We start from the raw sequence: 14,124 nt of genomic DNA on the forward strand, positions 1-14,124 counted from the left end.
ATTATTTTTTAAAATTAATTTTTTCTGGCCGAGAGTATGTTTTACTTCTTCATAAAGGAAGGACAAGAGTGGTGGACAATAAAGAAATTCTGGATAATTAGAGATATCCTGGCATACAGGCATTTGACAAGGAGAAAGTTCATGCCTGTGCTGAACTGGAAAATACTCTTGTTTCCATTTATTCTATGTTCTTATTAAAAAGCCCAGGTTTTTCTTCTAAGTTCAAACTCTAAAAACATACTGGATACTTTAAGTATCATAGCGGGTTGCATTGTTTGTGTGTGTAAATATATATATAAAGAAGAACTGTTAATTCTCAAAATGGCCAATGATGGGCCTGGAGGAGGTGGGGAGATGAGAGGCCCTGGGTGGACATTTACACAGCTATGTTTCCGAACCATATTCTGCACGATTGTGCCACTTCTGGGGTTTCTTGAAGCCTGAAGACCCCCCCCCCCCAACCAGACAGTGGAATAAAATATTCTCCCCACCCTTGCTCAACAGAAAGCCATATAAGCATCTTGGGAGGGTTAATAGGGAGCAACATGTTAACCCATAACTCGGGGGAGAGGTAGATCTTCTTGAAGCCTCATTTCTACTTTTCATTCATTTAACTGGAATAGTTATTTATCTAATTCAGTTGTTACAAAATAAGATTTATATGGATTTTGTATGCTTGTCTGGAGCATTTTTACATTTAAAACTGGCAAAACTGAGGCTTATGCAAGAAGGCACTGAAGCAGAAGGGATTCTCCTCCCAGTATCTTTGAAAGCTTTACTATGGATCATGTAAAACCTCTTACTGCTTTACCGCTGAGTGATTCAGAGTTAATTAAATCCACTAATTGAAGTGCTTTTTAAAATTCTGTAATATGAGACTTTCTTTGTAGTACTAAATTTGCAGAATGTTTTCTATGGAGAAGAGTATGCCTATTAGAAAATAATTATTATGAGTGGATAGGGAAAATAACTGTTTTAAAATTGAATATTTTATTCAGATTAGTAGTTTTAATGGATTCTGATCCCTCTCAGTGAGTTGAAACAATGGCAGAAATTGTTGACAGATGATGTATAGAAAACACATATACACATACTATCCTAACCATTAGCCCTTATAATAAAAGAGAAACAGCCTACAGGGTAGAGACTGTACTGGGCTCTCTGGCCCTGTCCGGCCCTGGAATATGGGCATATCTGAGCGCCCGGCAAAGCCAGGTCTGCCTGCCACCTGAAGTGGGGCTCACTGCTGCGGCGGACTGCTCTGCTGAGGCGCTGCCGCCATGGAGGCCTGCGCTGCCCTGGCAATGGAGGCAGCAGTGGCCACACAGAGGCAGCCCCGTGGAGGCAACCCCACAGAGGGGCTCCCTCTGAGGCTCGCTGTGTCCCTGCCTACCCCATCTTTCCCCAGCACATGGACTCCAATGGCACCTCCACCAACGGTAAGTATGTGCAGGCACCAGCCACGCCACCACTGGGGGGGGACCTCTAGCACCCATTGCATCCCTGGCTTTGTGTCTAGTGTATGTATGTATGTATGTATGTATGTATGTATGTATGTATGTATGTATGTATGTATGTATGTATGTATGTATGTATGTATGTAGAATCTGTACCACATAGCAGCTCTTTATATTTGTAAAGCGTCCCTATGGGCAGACCAGTGTCTAAACCCTGTCCAGCACATGTCTGGCTGTCCGGGCTCTGCTTCTGGCTGCATGGCCCTTGCAGTGCCTGCCCTCAGCAGCCAGCCATGAGACGCTCATGCAGCCTCATGGCCAGATACTACTTTACCCTGAAAGAAGGTACAACTGGGCCCCCTTCCCACCTGCCACTCGCCCCGATCACCACCGGCACATGAGGTTTATTTGACTGGTGGGGTGAGGGGGAGGATAGAGGTCTGGGACATCACAGGGCTTTGCCCTAGATGGATGGCCATCTGCAGGGTCCAGGAGAGGGAGGGCGGCATGCTCCATGCCTCGCCCCAAAGTCCCACGCCAGCCTGCAAGGTCCTCTGAGGGGCTCCAGGAGGAGGCGGAGAGGGAAAGTGGAGTGCTCTGCGCCTCACCCCAAAGCTCCATGCTGGACTCCAAGGGCAGGGAGGGAGGGCAGAGTGCTCTGCCACTTGCTCCGAAACCTCACACAAGCTTGCAATGCCCTCCACAGGGTGCCCGAGGGAGGTGTGGAGGGAGGGCAGAGTGCTCTGCACCTCACCCTGAAACCCAGTGGTGGACTCCACAACAGAAGAAGAAGAAGAAGAAGAGTTGGTTCTTATATGCTGCTTTTCCCTACCCGAAGGAGGCTCAAAGCGGCTTACAGTCGCCTTCCCATTCCTCTCCCCACAACAGACACCCTGTGGGGTGGGTGAGGCTGAGAGAGCCCTGATATCACTGCTCTGTCAGAACAGTTTTATCAGTGCCGTGGCGAGCCCAAGGTCACCCAGCTGGCAGCATGTGGGGGAGCGCAGAATCGAACCTGGTATGCCAGATTACAAGTCTGCACTCCTAACCACTACACCAAACTGGCTCTCCTCTGCAGGACTCTGGATAGAGGTGGAGAGGGAGGCTAGAGTGCGCTGCACTTTACCATGAAAACCCACAGTTGCCTCCATGGCCATCCACGGGGCTCTGGGAGGAGGCAGGGGGAGGTGGGAATGCTCACCACCTCCTCCTGAGCCCTGTGCCCACCTGCGCACTCTCCATGCTGCCTGCCCTGCCCTGAGGGGGCCCTGCTAGAGCCCGCTGTATTTTATCTACAGCAAGCTTTTATACTAGTATATATATATAAAACATGCTTTGTATTGGCAACATTGCAAAAAACATACAAAGGTGTGAACTGAAATGGCCTAATTCTAGAACAGTGATTATCAATGTGGGGGTTGCCACCCCTTGAGGGGTCATTCGGCCCTTTCCCGGTGGTTGCAGAGACAGCTCAGCGGCAGTGGCCACCACATAGCACTGGCCTCCTCTGCACCGCCTCAGAGGTCATGGAAGCCGCGGAGAAGGCCTGCTTTAGTGGTCACAGCATTAGGGCAGTTGGGAACCGCTGCACTAAACCTACAAACTCCCCAACTGGATCCATGACTAAGCTAACCCTAACCCTATCTGAATAATTTACGCTAATGTCAAAGAATTCTTATACACCGCATAGCCATTCCTAACCATGTTACAATTTCCTCCTTGCTGCTAATGCTCCCATGAAACCTGCAAACTCCCCAACTGGACCCATGAATAGGCTAACCCTAACCCTAACTTGAGAATTTATGTTACTATAAATCCATCTGTTTTAAAAGTATAATAATGTCAAAGAATACTTATACACCCCATAACCTGAAAGAAGAAGTAGAGTTGGTTCTTATATGCCGCTTTTCTCTACCCAAAGGAGGCTCTAAGTGGCTTACAGTCACCTTCCCTTTCTCCTCCCCACAACAGACTCCCTGTGAGGTGGGTGAGGCTGAGAGAGCCCTGATATCACTGCTCGGTCAGAACAGTTATATCAGTGCCGTGGTCACCCAGCTGGCTGCATTTGGGGGAGTGCAAAATCAAAACCAGCATGCCAGATTAGAAGTCCACACTCCTAACCACTACACCAAACCTACCCTAACCATGTCAGCAGGGAAGAGGAATTTTGCTTGTGCTGAATTTTGCTTGTGTTAATTTGGGGGTGGGCCATGTCCTAGTAGTAGAATACTCCCCCTGCTGAACAATGTTTACTCCTGCTTATTTCCTCCCACCAGTGCCTGTGGCACTGTCAGGCAACAAGAGGGAATGCCAGGAGAGAGCCAGTTTGGTGTAGAGGTTAGGAGTGTGGACTTCTAATCTGGCATGGCAGGTTCGATTCTGCGCTCCCCCACATGCAACCAGCTGGGTGACCTTGAGCTCGCCATGGCACTGATAAAACTGTTCTGACCGAGCTGTAATATCAGGGCTCTCTCAGCCTCACGCACCTCACAGGGTGTCTGTTGTGGGGAGAGGAATGGGAAGGCGACTGTAAGCCGCTTTGAGCCTCCTTCGGGTAGGGAAAAGCGGCATATAAGAACCAATTCTTCTTCTTCTTCTGGTGAACCATTCAGTACTAACCTTAGACTTATGGACAGACTAAGTATTAGGCAGCTGCATGTGTATGTATAGAAGTGTCATTATTGTTTCATATCCATGATATCAAATACATTCAAGAACAGATTAGAAAGGGAGATTCCGGAAATGTACGTTATTACAACACTAAAAACAATGGAATTCCCAGGACTCAATAGGGATACTGGTTTCTTATGTCACTACATATGCTAATCTCATTCAACTCTTATATCTCTATTTCTTACAATACCCTCTTCTTTTCATTTGGGACAATGGAACTGTAATGTGATATAAGTATGCATGTAATGTAATTTAGAATCTAACTCCCTGGTCTTTGGACAGGAGAACAAACACAGCAGGGCTTGTAATTTGTGCGGATGCTTACATGCTTGGGTGGAGATGGATGGGACTAGCAACAAGTCTCTATTAATTACTTCTTTCCACAACTGGGAAAGCATCTGCCATTAATCAGTACCTTAACATTTTTATATCCCCCATATTTTTGTGAATGATAACTGAACCCAAAGGCAGATTGTGGAACTAGCCAATCTTCATCATCAAGCTGCATATTTGTTGTGATGTTGTTTACTAATTTACTATTAATTTATTCTCTCATATCTGTATTCTTATGATTTTTGCTCCATTGTCTGAGAAAGTGTGCATGCACATGAAAACTCAGGCCTTGAATATATCTTTGTTGTTCTTAAATATGCTATTGGACTCAAATATTGTTGTGCAGCTTTAGACCAACATGGCTATCCACTTGAATCTACACTTATTCAAAACAACAGTTGAAAACCATGCCTGTTTATTTGATTGACCGGGGGGTTCTTGATGATTAAAAATTTGGTCTATATGGAGCAACAAAAATTTTCATAGAACACAAAAAATAGTATTATAATATATATATTTTGTAATATATATTTGTAATTTGTAGTACAATTTTCCAGGTGCCCCCAGATGTCCCTCCAAAAGGGGGACAATCTGGTCATCTTATGTTAAACATAAGTCTGTTGCTAGATACAGAATCCTCCCCAGAAGAACTGGGGGTATCCAGTTCTGTGCTAGAATAAGTAACTGAATCCCAAGTAACTTTTTTCTTACGTGAAAAGGATTTGGATTCCCAAATGTTAATTTTAAAGTAAATGGGCTGCTATACTTTTCAAGTGCTCTCATGATTTAATGCTGTTAATTTTTGAACATTTCACTAATGAGGTAAAGAAACTAGGTGTTGACCTTGGAAATATAAAGGAGGCTTTGAAACAGCAACATTCACAGGGACCTATTCTGCAACAGTGGCACCATGCAGGGCTGCTGCTGGGTGTTTGGGCTTGCCTCTTCCCAAGTCCAGACAGGGGAACATTTTCTCCACTGCACCCGGTCTGCTCCAGATTTGTGCCTCTGGATGAAACAGCCAGGGTGGCAAGGTTACACTGCATTGCATGGTGTGTGTATACGGGGGGGCTGCACAATTTTGATTTTTAAGAATGGGGTATTACGTTACAATGCAATACCCCATTTGTAAAAATTAAAAGAATGCTCCAGGGGCTCTGCTGCAGTGTGCAGCATGGAGAAGCTAGCTGTGGCATTTTTTCCCTTTTGGGATGCTGTAGTTATGGTCGCAGGTGGGGAGCAGCCAGGCCAAGACAGTCTGACTCTTCCCTTCCCCACGACCCAGGACCAAGATAGGCCTGGGACACAAAAGGGAATGTGGATATATCCGCCTTCCCTTCCCCCAGGGGAAATGAGGGCCTGACTCGGGCTAGGTCTAGGATGGTCCGGGCTCAGCCACGACATCATGTGGAACCGGGAATATGCCACGTCACCAAACAAATGGTGAGGTGGGGCAAATTCCCAGTGGGGAAATGTCAGGGAGTATTTAATTTAAAACTATCAAATATAGAGATGGAACGAAGGAAATTTAGAGATAGTTTGAAAGAGTTTAAAGATCATAAATTTAATAGAGATGCTCAAGACTATGCCCAGAACAATGTTGCACTCCTGTTAAGTTTTATTTCTCAATCTAGTCTGGAACTGATGGGTATTGAAATGTTTATTTGTTAGCTTCTTGTTCATGAATAAAATATGTAAGCCTGTTCTTACATTTGGATTTAATTAGCTGCAACGTAAGTGATTGCTGTCTTCGAAAGCAACAGATTTTGTAACATTCCTTTGTAGCAATAATGCTGGTGATACATGTGTAAGAGTTAGTGTGATTTATTCAAGTTCCTAACTTGCTTCACCAAAATTAATGGTCATTTCCCTTGGCATAGCTCGGAGTATAACAGTTTAAATGGACTATAAATGACTAGATTAAATTGCTTTCATATTTCTCTTTTTAGCTTTTTGTTGCAAACCTGTCTAATTAAAGGAAAAGATATGAAACGGTTCATTTTAATCTGTTTAAAATTACCTAGAATGTTATCATTCTCTTGGGGTATCTCCCAACTTTTCAAGTATTGAATAAGATGTGTTTTGTAGCTGAAATTATGGTAACATTTATATATATAACTGAAGTTTTTCTTAACTCACTCTGCTGCATTGTAACTTGATTTCCCTTCAACAATGCCTGGAAATAAAGCCAAAAGAATGTTAGAAAGGCCCATTTGTATGACTACAGTAAACATAGGGACTTGGGAATGTTCAGCCTAGAGAAAAGGAGGTTGAGAGGGGACATGATAGCCCTCTTTAAGTATTTGAAAGGTTGTCATTTGGAGGAGGGCAGGATGCTGTTTCCGAGGAGAGGACACACAGTAATGAGTTTAAACTACAAGTACAACAATATAGGCTTGATATCAGGAAAAAAATTTTCACAGTCAGAGTAGTTCAGCAGTGGAATAGGCTGCTTACGGAGGTGGTGAGCTCCCCCTCACTGGCAGTCTTCAAGCAAAGGTTGGATGCACACTTATCTTGGATGCTTTAGGACAGTGGTCCCCAACCTTTTTATCATCGGGGACCAGTCAATGCTTGACAATTTTACTGAGGCCCGGGGGGGGGGGTAGTCTTTTGCAGAGGGCTTCCGCTGCTTGAGCCCCTGCTCTGCTTGCTTTCCCACCGGCGCCCCTGATTTCCTGCCGCCTGCTGGGGGGGGGGAGCTGCCAGCAGCAGCTGCACAGTGCCATGCTGAGGGGGAGCCCTAGCCATGGCAGCCATGGCCTAAGAGCACCAAAGGTGAGCCGGCGGCAGAGTGGCAGGGCAGCCCCCGGGGCAGCAGCCGGGGAGGAGGACGAGGAGGAGCTGTGGCCCGGTACTGACTGATGTACGGACCAATCCCGGTCCCCGGACCAGGGGTTGGGGACCACTGCTTTAAGATGCTTTGGGCTGATCCTGCATTGAGCAGGGGGTTGGACTAGATGACCTGTATGCATCCTTCCAACTCTATGATTCTATATACTGTACAATTACCACATAAAACAGCCACAATATGGAAGCAAGTTCAAGGTATCTTCAGGGGCAGCAGTAATATGAGAAGTGATTCATCATGTCTAGAAATGAGTTTCAAAATCCTAATCTCTCCAAAAGGAATCTTGGGAATTATAGTTGTATGACATTGTATGACATTTCCAGCAATATTTCCAGAAATATTTAACAAGTCATTAAAGGTAAAGGTATCCCCTGTGCAAGCACTGGGTCATGCCTGACCCTTGGGGTGATGCTCTTTAGAGTTTTCATGGCAGACTCAATACGGGGTGCTTTGCCAGTGCCTTCCCCAGTCATTACCATTTACCCCCCAGCAAGCTGGGTACTCATTTTACTGACCTCGGAAGGATGGAAGGCTGAGTTAACCTTGAGCTGGCTGCTGGGATTGAACTCCCAGTCTCATGGGCAGAGCTTCAGACTGCATGTCTGTTGCCTTACCACTCTGCACCACAAGAGGCTCTGCTTAACAAGTCATTAGCACCACACAAAGCTACAGCTCTCAGAGTCAGTCTTAACCATAATCATACTTTTAAAAGCCCATACACTTGAATGAGAGGGGTAAACTCTCATTGGAATTGCACTCAGAATTGAGGAAAATGTTGGCAAGTATGATGATTTCAATGTTACTTAAAGCTGTGCTTTAGTATGCAGGACAATGAAAGTTATAATATTTTTTACTGAAAATGCTAGGCCAATGTGGTAGGGTTGCCATAAGCTTGCTAGGAGGTGGGAGATCTCTGGGCCCCAGTGGACATTGTCCACTAGTATCCACTAAGTCAGTGGAAGAAAAAAGTGTCATCAGTAAAAGAGTGATATCAATTCTGAGGAAAACCTGGAAGTGACTTTCTAGGAATCACTGGTGACTCCTGGTATCCCTTTCCCAGGCGTGACTTCTTGCTGTCTTCCACCCACATATCCCCATTTCCTCAGTCTTCCACTGATTGCGTGGCCTGGTAATCCTACATAGTAACCAGAGTCATCCTTTTAGCAGCCAGAGGGCTGCTCTTCAAAGATTTTTATTTTTTGCTTCACGTTGAATCCCAAGTTGCAGTCACAGACAGCAACATTTTCCACCATTAGTTGTAAAGGCTGTTTCCCCTTTAATGGAGTGTAGTCCAAATAATGTTACTTCAACTTCTCCACCTCCTCTGTGTGACATCATAGGATTTAAGACCAGCTGGAGGGCACCGTGGCAAGATCAAAGCCCTACAAAAAAATTAGGGCAGATTCTACAGGATAGAACAGTCTTTCGTCATCAACGTTTGGGAACTTCCTGACAAGTAGGGGGAAAAATCATTGCAATGGGGTCCCTCCCATTTCCAACCTGGAGAAACACTTCAGAAGGATTAGTCATAATAGGCAGAATTGAAAGTGGCCGAGAGTTGCAAGGGAATCCACAGGTTAACAGCCTCTCACTTGATATCCTGGCCAAAGTCATCCAGTAAGATGACCAAGACACTTTCCATTTCAAATAGTAGTACTGATAGTACTGAAATATTTTGCAAGAATTTTATTTTTTTACTAAAACGAAAACCATTATATCTTTATGCTGTCCATGGTGTAAAATGTTATCTCTTACATTCTGGCTGGATATTGTCTTTTCCAATAGAAGCAAGTCTGCCTTGTTATTACTTACTGCAATGATTTTGCTTTGAGATTACTCCTTTCAAAGTATAGCTTTCCCATTTGAATCTGATTTTTTCAGACATTATTAGCATAAAGTTTAAATGTTTCTTCCATGCATTATCCAGCTGATATTTGTAGTCACCAGTTGTTTTTGATATAATATATAGTCCTTAGAGATATTCTGCAACGGCTGCACATTTAAATAACAGCCTGCCTACCTTTAATCAAAAATTATTGTTACATATGCTAAATAAAATGAGACATGACAGTGATCCACAGTGTTTCCTACCAAGAAATTCATATCACAATCAATTTATTAACACTGAAAATCAGATTACCATGCTTGTAACAGTTCATTTGAATTACTTTTCCAATTTAAGCAACACTATTAAATGCTTATTAAAACTGAGTATTATACACAAATAAGCCAATCCAATTATGGCAAAAAATGGAAGACAATTTAGCTGCATTGATAGAAACAAGGAGGCTAGTTTAAATCCTTTTTATTAGAAAACATAGATATAGATATAGAGTGTAGCTACTGTTGTTGTGCCACAAAGGATTCTCTAATTATTCTAAAAAGGCCATTCACAACCTGGCTGTGTGAGGTACAATCTATTCGGTTGGGGGAAAGCATTAGAGCTCCCCTTATCCTATACCTCCCAGGACTGCTGCTCTTCTCTGTTCACTCAGAAAACCAGCCAAGCTGCTTCTGCTCCAGTCAGCTCCCTGAACAAAGAAATAGCTTTCATCAGAACATATTTGCTGCAGACAAGATTATGGATTGTGTTTTGAAAAGAAGAAGAAGAAGAAGAGTTGGTTCTTATATGCCGCTTTTCCCTACCCAAAGGAGGCTCAAAGTGGCTTACAGTCGCCTTCCCATTCCTCTCCCCACAACAGACACCCTGTGGGGTGGGTGAGGCTGAGAGAGCCCTGATATCACTGCCCGGTCAGAACAGTTTTATCAGTGCCGTGGCGAGCCCAAGGTCACCCAGCTGGCTGCATGTGGGGGAGCGCAGAATCGAACCCGGCATGCCAGATTAGAAGTCCGCACTAACCACTACACCAAACTGGTTCCTAAAAAAAAGCTTCTAATTCATTTAGGAATCTTGCCAAGGTGACTGTAAAAGCAGATAAAGTGTGCTCATTCAAGGCAAGGGAGGCTCTGTTCTTCCAGGTTCTCTGCCATGTTCACAGCAAATACGTTGGCTGAAATATTTTGAAATGTGTCCAGAAACAATAATGGCCTGGCAAATGGAAGAAAGGGAGAGGCCAGAAAGGCCAGGACATTCTAGGAGTTGTATGGCACTGCCTCACTTTTCCTTGTCATCTCTCCATTGTTATTTCTGTGTTTAAAGGTCAATAAAATAAAATTTTGGCCAGAACCAAACCTGACCATCTGACAAAACTGCTTTATTTAATTAATAATATATTCACTGTATTTATAGTTTGCCATTCTTACTGAGACTCAAAGCAGATAACACAGTGTAAATCAAAAGCAGTCCATGATGTGTTTTGAATTTTTTTTGTGGAACCATGAAGCTTGACCCATCAGCAGTAGATTCAATTTTTGCCAATTTTCCTTTCCTAGCACAGATTTCTGCCCCTAAGAGCAGCACTTTAATGGGTATTTTAGATAGCAGTTTGAGAGGAGAGTGTGAAAAAATTGCTCTCCATTGATGGAAATCTCTTCTATCAATAGAAATTTCCAGTGGATCCAAGCTTAGGCATTGCTTTTAAAGTGGAACAGATACTTTGAACCTCTTCCATTGTTTATTTCCAGATTTTGTAAAGCCCTAGTTCTTCAATTTCTTTTTATCTTTCCTCTCCAGATTACTAATGTACTCATGTACAGTTTGCCAGCTCCCCAATGGAAAATTCCAGGAGGTTTTTTTTGGGGGGAAGCCTGATGCATTCATATGTATGATGCCATCAAGGCATCATTTTTTCCTGTTTTTCCTCCCAAAGATTTATCAATGCACTTACATGCATCAGTTAAATGAAGAAGGGACAAGGGTGGGGGGGCTGAAACATAGTAAATTAAACTTGCAACCATGCTATGCATAATTCAATGCCAAAATTTGAGTTAAACCAGAGTTAGAGATAAGATGCCTCACAAGGTACAATTTCAGACAATAAAAAAAAAAACAGAACAAGAGAAATGGACTCCTTATTTTCAGTTTGTCATGGATTTATGTCTGCCTGACCTGGCCAGTGTGCAACTTAACATCATGCCCTTTGCTAGGAATCTGGACGTGATCATGGATGCCTCACCTACCATGGAGGTAGCATGCCTGACATTTTTCCATCTTTGCCAGGTGAGGCTACTAGCACCCTTTCTTCCAGAACACCTGGCCACAGTGATCCATGTGATGGTCGCCTCCAGGATTGACTTTAACTCACTCTATGCAGGCCTACCCTCATCCTTGACCCAGAAATTGCAGCTGGTACAAAATGCAGCAGCTAGGATGCTCACTGGAACACCTTGGAGGGCTCATATTCAGTCAGCGCTGAGACAGCTGCATTGGTTGCCAGTTACCACCTGGATCACGTTCAGGGTTCTGGTTCTGACCTTTAAGGCCCTTTGCTGTCGGGACTGCCTATTGCCTTATGTTCCCTGCATGGTCTTGTGTTCTGCGGGTACTAACCTATTGGTGATACCTGATACTTGAAAGGTGCATCTGGCCTCGACCAGGGCCAGGGCCTTTTCAGTCCTGGCTCCGACCTGGTGGAATGAGCTCCTGGAAGAGCTAAGAGCTCCGCAGGAGCTTCCATGGAGCTCTCCCTCCAGGTCTTTGGTTGAAGCCAGGGTAGGGAGATTGCAGGGGCCCCTCAACAACTAGAACTATCAGCATCCCTGGGGTTTGGGGCCCTGAGGGGCTGAGGAAGGGGCTCTCATGGGAGCTGGAAGAGAGTTTTTTCTCATCACTGAAGTAGGTTGGGATTTGGGTTTTATGGTTTTTATGCTTTTATGTATTGGGGTTTTATTCTTGTTGTAACCCACCGCTAGTCAACTTTGAGAGCGGTGGGTAAGAAATCTAACAAATAATGATGATGATGATGTACAAGTTTTTTTTTTTAATTCAGAGCTTGAATAAAGTTGGGGGGATTTTGACAGACCATATCAACATCCCATATATGCTTATCTGCACATCTTACTGCAAATTTTCAGAGCAGTAAGCCTCTCACCTTGACTTTGGATTCTATGCCCACCTTACACACCATTCTTTTTCCTCTGGTGTATTTATTCTGCAGCTACAATAAAAAAAAAACACTCTTCTAAATTGGGGTGGAATGTCTCTTCTGACATGTGAAGAAGGGTGGTGTCCAAAGTGTATTTTTTAATTATAGAATTGCCTGTCACAGCTGCTCGGTAGTATGCAGCAAGTGTCTTATAAATTCTCATTGTTCAGTTTGTATGCATGCATTTTAGCATTAGTTATTGAAAGAAAGGGAACAGAAAATAATGTTGCCAAAGGAGGAAAGCCCATGTTAAAACTCACCAGACCTTTTTTGAAACTTATGATCAGCTGCAAATCACTGTATTCCATATTGCCAAGCACGAGGGGATTCTCTGCTCTGTTATTGACTGAAAAATAGAAAATGGTCACATAATGTCATATGAGGGAACATGTTAAGTGTACAGAATGCAGAGTAAAACCCATTGATGCTGGCATTGCAACCTTTGACTGTTGGCAATGTGTGTGTATGTGCACATGCCTATGCACCTATGCAAATTTGGCAGCAACACCACCAGAACAGGGCTACAATCTATATGGGGGAACAATCCTTTAAAAGCAGCTCTGGAGAGTTTTTTTTCATTTTTGTCACTAAGACAGCTTGGTGTAGCGATTAGGAGTGCAGACTTCTAATCTGGCAAGCCAGGTTTGATTCCCCGCTCCTTCTCCATGTGCAGCCAGCTGGGTGACCTTGGGCTGGCCACAGCACTGATAAAGCTGTTCTGACTGAGCAGTGATATCAGGGTTCCTTCTTCACTGATGCCCTAATGCAGCTGCATAGTAATACTAATTGCCCATCCTTCCTTGCAAATTGATGTAGTTTTCTCTTTGTAATTCTCTAATTTGATCCTGTATACTAGTTGGGATCTTGGCAGTTTTTAAGAGTCTGTGCGGACTGCACTCTGTCTTCTAAAGTGATTCTTAAGTCTGTGGTTTGTAGGCCAATGTGGCTCAGCAACCTTTTTAATATCAGGCTTTCGGAGACTGTCAAAATCCCCACCCCACCCCCAAAAGCTTTATTCACTAAAGCATTAAAGGGAGAAATGTTTTCAAAGCATTAGGCTTCCCACCTGTCTCACTCTTTCTTTTTACATCTCATGTTCATGCATATAACCCTCTCCTTTTATTTTGTTTGCATGTATCATGGAAATCCTTTTTTTGTTTGTTTTTTATGCACACTGGAGATACTGGTATTTGCCTCCTCCTCAATCCCTATTGCAAGTTAACATCAGCAGGGAACAAAACATCACACTGCTTCTTTTAAACTTTCTCCTGTTGTTTGACTTTTTAAATATGAGATTAGGGATGGTGCTTGTAAAAAAACCCCAACAATTTAAAAACAAGGGGAAAATGGAGCTGGTACACTGATGAAGGGTGGAGGGTGGCAGAAGAAGTAGAGTGTTCAGATGTGGGTAGGGGAGTGACCGTTAAGAGGTGGCAAAACAAAAAGGGAAATTTGAGGGAATCTTTATGCTTTTGAATTACCTTTACCTTGGAATTGAAACAAGGGGAAAATCAACACAAGAGCACTCTCAGAGAACCCTGGGAATCGCAGTTAGAAAGTGAACTGAGTGCTGGAGGACAGAAAACCAATGCAGCATGACAAAGAACCCAATAGACATGTATGGTGAAAGGGAAGGCAAACACCCATGCATAATAGATACCTATGCATAATAGATAGATATCACTTTTTATTATGTGATTTCACCTGAAATTTTAGAAACTGTTTGAAGGCTTTTGTACTTTTAAATGTTTGTGCCTGGAAAGGA

General features: G+C 43.6%; 1 protein-coding gene across 2 annotated transcripts in view; it reads left to right on the forward strand.

The window, feature by feature from the left end:
- MAOB (monoamine oxidase B) overlaps window positions 1–14,124 on the forward strand; it is a 54,655-nt gene that overhangs the window by 14,046 nt on the left and 26,485 nt on the right. The gene's annotated exons all lie outside the window — the stretch shown is intronic.

This window comes from Paroedura picta, chromosome 6, assembly GCF_049243985.1.
Source record: "Paroedura picta isolate Pp20150507F chromosome 6, Ppicta_v3.0, whole genome shotgun sequence".
NCBI classification, from domain to species: domain Eukaryota; kingdom Metazoa; phylum Chordata; class Lepidosauria; order Squamata; family Gekkonidae; genus Paroedura; species Paroedura picta.